Source organism: Gossypium hirsutum, chromosome D02 (assembly GCF_007990345.1).
Source record: "Gossypium hirsutum isolate 1008001.06 chromosome D02, Gossypium_hirsutum_v2.1, whole genome shotgun sequence".
Lineage (NCBI taxonomy): Eukaryota > Viridiplantae > Streptophyta > Magnoliopsida > Malvales > Malvaceae > Gossypium > Gossypium hirsutum.
Genome location: NC_053438.1, coordinates 38,134,403 through 38,142,629, shown reverse-complemented (window position 1 = coordinate 38,142,629; position 8,227 = coordinate 38,134,403).

The window sequence follows — 8,227 nt, the reverse complement described above, 5'->3', positions numbered from 1 at the left end:
ACAACAATATTTGCGCAAACAAGTGTCCAAAACCATCTCTAAGTTGAAGTAGGTGACTTTTTGCACACATCCTAGAAGCTATTCTCCTTCATTGGTATGTGAGTTTTACACTAACCTTTATGACCATGAGTTCGAGTTTATCTTTGTTCGAGAAGGTTTAATCCCACAGGATGCTACAAAAGTCAATGAATTGTACAACACAAACATAGATATCAATGAACACTCCAAGTTTATTGAAGATATCATAGACAAAAAAAGGTGACCTATTTGCGAAATATTTATGTGTCAAATGAGCATTGTGGACGTGTTTACATCAAAAGAATTATACGATGCACCACCACTTCCTAACATTGTAAAGCAAAATCTGGTTTCATTTTGTCAACTGTAGGCTACTGCCCTCTACCCACAACACCACAGTCAACTTTGATAGAATGTGTCTGATACATTCAATTTTCGAGGGCAGAAAGATTGATGTCAGTATAATAGTCCACCAAGAAATTACTGACTACGCTGCAAGGCAAAATTGAATTTTGGTGTTCCTATTGTTGGTGATGCTACTGTGCCAACAGAAAGGTATTGTGCCCTGTGAAGATGAAGAGATCTTGGAAAATAGGGGCCCGATCAATGAAGCGTCTATTGAAAGAATGACTCATGGTAAAGATACGTTGACAATGAAGGAGGTAGGGACCTGCACGACAAGAAAGGACAAAACCAAAGTAGAAAGCGAAGCAATAAACTTGACTGCAGAGACATCATTGTTGTGCAAAATGAAAGATATCAAAAAGTTGACCAATTCCATTAGCAGCATAGTCAACTTTGATAGAATGTGTTTGATACATTCAATTGTCAAGGGCAGAAAGATTGATGTCGGCAAAATAATCCACCAAGAAATTACTGACTACGCCGCAAGCAAAATTGAATTTTGGTTTTTCTATTGTTGGTGATGCTGCTGTGCCAACAGAAAGGTATTGTGCCCCGTGAAGATGAAGAGATCTTGGAAAATAAGGGCCCAATCAAAGAAGCGTCTATTGAAAGAATGACTCATGGTAAAGATACGCCGACAATGAAGGAGGCAAGGACCAGCAAGACAAGGAAGGACAAAACCAAAGTAGAAAGCGAAGCAATAAACCTAACTGCGGAGACATCATTGTTGTGCAAAATGAAGGATATCAAAAAGTTGGCCAATTCCATTAGCAATAAGCAGATTAGGCTTGTAGCTATAATAGAATATATGGACAAATCAAAAAATTTGTTCTACACTTATACTAGAGCTTATAACAACTGTATTGCAGCCACATTACATCAGTTAAGCCCAACCCCACTCCCAAAATTTCCAATGTTCCCACCGATTATTCGAGAGTATGAACCCTTCTCCAAGGAAGATGACCTAAAGGACTGAGACAGATAAGTGGAATATCCTCCAATTGTGCACTTCTCTGATGTTGAGAAAGAAGAGGAATCAAGGGACATTGAGGAGTGCATACGAAAGATTGATAGCCTGGTCGAGGGTGAAGTCATTGCTAATCAAGAGGCGTCTGCTGTTGAAGAGGAAGTGGTTGTGGAAGAGGAGGACGTCCGTGTTGAAGTTGTAAACGAGAAGGCCGAGGAAGAAAATACTGAGACAAAAGCTACTGCAAAAGAATCTATTAAAGACATTGTCAATGTATCTAAGTTTGTGGATGCAACTAAAGATAATCTGGAGCAAGAGAGAGCTAGACCGGCAGATGCATGTTAATCTTAGTGCATTGGGGACAATGCAAACTTTAAGTTTGGGGGAATGCATATGGAGATTGGAGATACACCCACATTTAAAAAAAATTTGAAGCATGCAAGGTTTATGAATGGTTAATGCAAATGTGTTGAAAATTTTTTGTTACATTCGATGCTTAATTCTTGAATCATGTGAACTATCAATGATTGAGTTGGATAAATTTGACTGAATGTTGTACCTTCAATTCTTTGATGAATGATTTAGGCTGCATTAGTAATGAATGACTAGTAGCATTCCTTGAATTTTGAATGAATCTACCTTTTACAGCTACTCATATGTATATATAGTTATGAATATGTGACACTCCAAAGTGGGTATATTGTGAAATGTTAAAAAGGGAACACTCTAATGTAAACGTTAGAAAAATGAATCTAGCCAAAGGCTGTCACAGTATGAGTGTGTGTCGGCACAATTATGTGGTTCTTGAGGGTTTGTTGCACTCCATCATTACTTCACAGGAGCAAGGGTACAGTAATTTAATGATATCGTTTATTCACACAAAAATACAATAAACGTTGTATTGGTATATAGAATTTAAAATTTGAAGCATGATGCTGGTTTTGATGAAGATGTAGTCTTAGTCATTCATACTTATGTATTTTCGATGCAATATTCTGTCATCTGAATGTGAATCATTTATTGGGATTTTAGGTGATTCAAGTTGCTAAAATGATCATTTACCTTAGTGAATTCTTGTGTAGCCTTGCCAATTTCTGTTTTGCTTGAGGACAAGTAAAAACTCAAGTTTGGGGGTGTGATCCTACTAGAAAGAGCATATGTTTTCTCCCTACTTATTGGTTTATTTGTTCCCATTTGTTATCTTCAGCACATATTTTAGTATTTTTAGTTCAGTAATTTACATTTTATGACTCAGTGGATCTTAGCTTATCTACCCTTAATTTTGTCATATTTTGATACTGATGTCGATGCATGAGTAATTTCATACTACGCCCAGAATTGTCGCTGCACATGACAGCTATCCAGATAGGAACAAAAATGCGTGAGCTGTCTAGTCTGGTACGACTAACTCGTACGTACAGAGGTAACATGATTCTGATGAAAGGACACCTGGGCTATTTGGGAAAAAAGATAAATATTCACATAAAAAAGAAAAAAAAGAGTTTTTTGGATTATCATCTTCTTCAACTTATCCTTTGAAGCTTTCGGCTATGGCGGTGTAAGACTCCGATGGGTGAACCGACATGAAAAGGATACAGACCAGCTCTTGACAAAGAGCTCTGAGTGCGACACAAGGAGGAATAGAAATATTCAGGTCGAGTTGTCTAGGAATAGTATTCTTCACTTGTTTCTTTTATTTTTCTTTTCTAAACGCTGGTGATTACCTTCTATTTCATGTTAGTACGAAAGTACACATGATTTCTAGGTTAAATGTTATTTTATTCAATCTTGCTTCTACTGTTTAATCTTTGGGTTGAATGTTTTTAGCACGGAAGTGTTATTGCAGTCACTAACACTGGAAGGTGCAATGAAAGTTCAAGCTAACAAGCATGACAACGGAAGTTGCTTAAGGATTAGAGGAATTTTATCCACTTGTTCTTAATAGTGTTCCATTGCCAGCATCGGAAGGTGGGGTTAATGTGCATGTTTAAGTCTTAGATTAAATATAGAAGTTAAGCTTGGTAGGATATTCATTGCAATTTAATACATCGACAATCACATATTCTTTTATACCTTGTGAGCACTTAGCATTCTGTTGAATATTCCCGTTGGGATCCTATTTTATCATTATCATATTTTATCTTGTTGTTTTCAAGTTATTGCTTCGACACCTACTCTCACAATTTATCTCGTTTCTATCTATTTATTGCACTGGCATTGATAAACAAAAGACAACCATCCTTGTGGGATCGATATCCGACAGACTGATATTTGTCTACTATACTTGCATTAATAGTGACATTAAACAATCGATCAATGCCAAACTTTGGTATGTTGGTTGGATCCGCGTATCGAAGTTCGAGTTTGAGTCATGTTAATAGGGAAAACAAAAAGGAAAGATGAAATTGAAAACGAAAATGGAAATTAGAATTAAAGTATGTGAAATGGAGGGAAATAAAAAAGGTTTAGATAATTATATAATGAATGTACGAAATGAAAGTATGATGATTCATGAAATACTTATGTTTGAATTAAATAATAAAGTTATAAAATATGAATGAAGAATTATATGTTTCTTTGCATTTTTCTTATTGCATTTTAATCATGTAATTGAATGTTTTGTATATGTTTAATTATTCGGATTATAGAATCACCATTGAATTATACTCAGCATACGTTTTGTTTCTCTCAAGCGTAGGTTAGGTACCTAGTAGTTTTATCATCGACTCGGCATCCAGTGTCAATCCCGAACTCAAATGTTGGTGAATGGGCCTTTTTGGTTTTGGCATGTACCTAGGTTATGATATACTATTTTAGTCATTTTGAATCATGTTAGTCTTTAATAGTTATGTAATTATGTATAAGAGTGATAGTAATGGTCAAATTATTGATAGCTTGAAAGTGGTTTGCTTTGGTTATTTGCTTAATGTTGTCATGAATGAGTTGGTTATATGCTTGGCTTTATGTTTTATGATTGCTTGAAATTAGTTTATATATGATATGCCTAGATTATGTTAGCATGGATTTGGTAGAAGTCAAGTTTATAAACATGTTTAACCTTTATAGTTTTGGTAGTCTTTGTATCTAGGTTGTAAGCTTAAGATGAAAATCAAATATGGAATGGTTAAATGACTTAATGTGTTCAAGATTGGTATGTTTGATCATTTGCATTTTGATTATTTTGATTTGTTGAAATGTGGTGCCAATGAGGGCATATTGGTTAGGCACTTAGGTTGAATGATTAGGTATATTTCAAGCATGTTTAAATTTCTTTTAAAGGTATGAAATGGTTGATTTAGGTTTAACTTGGTACTCAAGTGATGAGTGAAATTTTGCCTTGTTTTGAAAGCCATTTTAGGTGTACACTGGTTGTCACACGACTGTGTGCCACACACGACCATGTGTCTTATTCACTTTAGGTACAGGTTTTTCCCACACAGTCATAGGTTGTTACACGACCTAGAGACATGACCGTATGACCCTATTTCAAATTACACACAGTCTGCAACACAGCCGTGTGACCCTCTTTTCAAATTTTACACGGTCTGGCCACACAGCCATGTTCTTAAAGCACATAGGCTAAGCCTTGTCACACGGCCCGGAAACACAGTCGTGTGACCCCTTTTTCACACGACATCAAGCTGTTGTATGGTTTGTTCACACGGCCATATGAGCCTCCACACGGACAAGGGACATGGCTATGTGTCCCCTATTTTCAATTTTATTTTTTATTTTTAATTTGATTTAAATTTATTCGTATTCATTCTCAAATTGTTTTTAAGCTTTCGTATACTCAATAATTACCTAAAAAAGATTGATTAGCATAATTTACACGCTTGAATGTGAATATTTAACTTTTATTTTTGAATTTTAATTTGTAAATTGTTTGCAATTGAGTAATATTGGTAGTAGCATCCTATTGCTCGGGTTCGGCGACCAAACTGGGTGAAAGGCAATACAGATGCAAGAATTAGGATACATTCAGATCATTAAGTACTCGATTCGAGGAGCAAAGAAATGAAGAAGAATGATAGGAGGAGGAGGCTATTGAGTGAGACTTCTAAGGGGAGGATGATGATTACAATGCAGCATTTTAATCGCAGTATTCCACATAGAAAAGGGCTCATCATCCATATCCCAACCCGACATGCACATCCGTTAAGTGATGGCTCTTCCCAAGGATACATCTTGGGAAAGGGAAAGACACCCATGGAAAGGGGGTAATCGCCCCATTTTGATAATTCTAATGATGATTAAGACTGAACTTTTTAATTTGGAATTGTAATTAATTTAGGATAAGTTTATCTTTAGGAGTAGGATTAATAGTAGATTTTTATATATTGGTAGGATTAATAGTAGATTTTTATATATTGGTTTTGTTTTTTGTTTTCAGTTTTCTGTGTAGGAACCCCACATGAAAGAAGCACAACAAATTCGAGCTTATAACAAACAAGGAAGGAAGCATCCACAATTAGACCATTGTAATGTGACAATCAATTAGGTAACATCTTTCCTTATCTTTTCATGGTTGAACATTAGGGACAATGTGCTATATAAAGTGGGGGGTAACATAGGAAATTTGTTTTTGATTTTTTTGCTTTTCTTTCAATTTTTATTGCTAATTGTGTGCTTGAACTTGTAGAAATACAAGCGATTAGTTAGGAGCATGTATATAGGTTGATTGTGTTTACTATACATTTAGCATGATATTGAATGTTTTTAAATTTTTTTTATTATTAAACTACTAAGTTCTATATATTACACTGTAAATAAGTATTGAGTAATTGGATATACCAAATGATATAGAAATAAAGGGAAACGAGCATGCCAGTATGTATGATAAATAGTTGAATTTGTAATTGTTTGATTGATTAAATTTGTGAATATTGAGATATCTAGGGATGACCTAAGGCATTGTTTAGTATATACCCAGAGCCAAAAAGCTAATCCTATTTATCAATCCTTAGTACCTATTTCAAGCCAGAAAAAACTTCTTGATGAACCTTCGTACAAAACCCGAGCCAAAAAATTTTAATTTGTACTTACCCCTTTTCCTTGGCCCTAAATTACACGAAGTTAGACATCTGGCCATACGTATTGAGGGTTAAGTAGATACATCAGGATGAATTTTGTAAAAAAAAGTGAAATAGGAAAAAGTAGCATGATATAGTAATTATAGGTTAGCCAACATGTGCAAGAAAAAAGTAAAATTCAGAAAGAAAGCAAGAAAAATGAGTAGAAAAAGTACGTAAAAATCAAAAGCATTGTAAGTGAGAGGTGTTGAAAAAGATCAAAAGGTGACAAAGTCACAAAAGTAGAAAACCTTAGTCATTAGTACACAAAAACTCCTGAGCTAGCCATAGTTATTGTATTATGATGTGGCTTCCTATGTGGAGAAATAAGAAAGGTGAGAGAAGGAGAAATAAGGCAATAAGCGGGAAACTATTTTTAAAGGGAAGAATATGGAACAATACGATCTGCCAAACTATTTTCATGCTTGAAACTATTTTGATGTTTCCTATTCTTGAATTTCATAATGTCCTAAGCCTCAGAACTTTACAAGTCGAAAAGTCCTATGTGACCTAGGTAAATCTATTCATTAATTGACATTATATTAAGCAATTACAATAACGACTATTTGTATTTTGCTAGGATAATCTAATTACCTGTATGATTTATGGATGAACTCATATATTTGAAAACCTTAATATTTGTATATTTTGTAATATACTAAACTTAGGTGTTTGATATTAAAAATAGTAAGTCTTTTATATATCATGCCAGGATTATGTGTAAATATGGAAATGCCTAGTTATGTACTCAGAAACCAATCTTTGTACTATACTTTCTCAAGGGTCATCTTTTACTTTTTGGTTTTATCTTGTTTTCCTTTAGAACAAGTAATGACTTAAGTGTGGGGGAGTTTGATCTGTCATAATTCAGTGTAGCAGATTAAACTAGTTTTTATACTTAAGGAGCTTGAATACAAACATTTTTATTATGTTTTAGTTTAGTTTTCATATTTTATTTGAATTTAATAAAAAGTGTAAACTGAGTCTTTTTATCACCTTAGGGGGCAAATAAGGCCTAAAGGTGAGCTAACGTGCTTAATGAGTGTGCAGGATACCATTCAAAGGCATAAAAACTCAAGGCTAGTCGTTGTGTTGTAACAGGAGAAGTTCAACGTCACAACATAGGGTATCGCAACACAGGAACTCAAGACTACATTTGGTGTCGCGACACATCCATAGGATGTCGCTACACACCCCTAAAGCCAAACCTAAATCATGCATACTGCCTTTAGTGTCGCTATACAGGCACTAAGGTGTCACAACACTGACCCTTTACAAAAACAATTACGAGCGAGGGGCATTTTGGTTCGCACAATGGAAATTAACACGAAATTATCAACTAACATAGGGTTAACGATAGCAGCTAATCCTAACTTTATAAATAGGCTCAGTTAAGACTTGTTTAGCAACAATTTTCAAATTCTCAGTTTTTCCCTATAATTTAGTTTTCAGTTTTTCTTTCTTTTAGGGTTTAGTGTTCTTTTCAAGTTATTTCCATTTGTGTTCTTTGGAGAACTTGATTTGTAGACACAATCAAACTATTATGGATTTTTGCAATTTCATCAATCAAATGCAATTAAGAATCTCATAAACCTTAATCTTGATCTTTTTTATGCATATTTTTTTATCAGGTTTATTATGTTTATAGATTCCATGATGAATTAATCCTCTTGCGGAGGGTTAGTGAGTGAAATTGTGATGAACTAATTATTATGTAGGATGTAAACCCTTTGCTTGATGACTCTAGAAAGTCATTTAGGTGGGA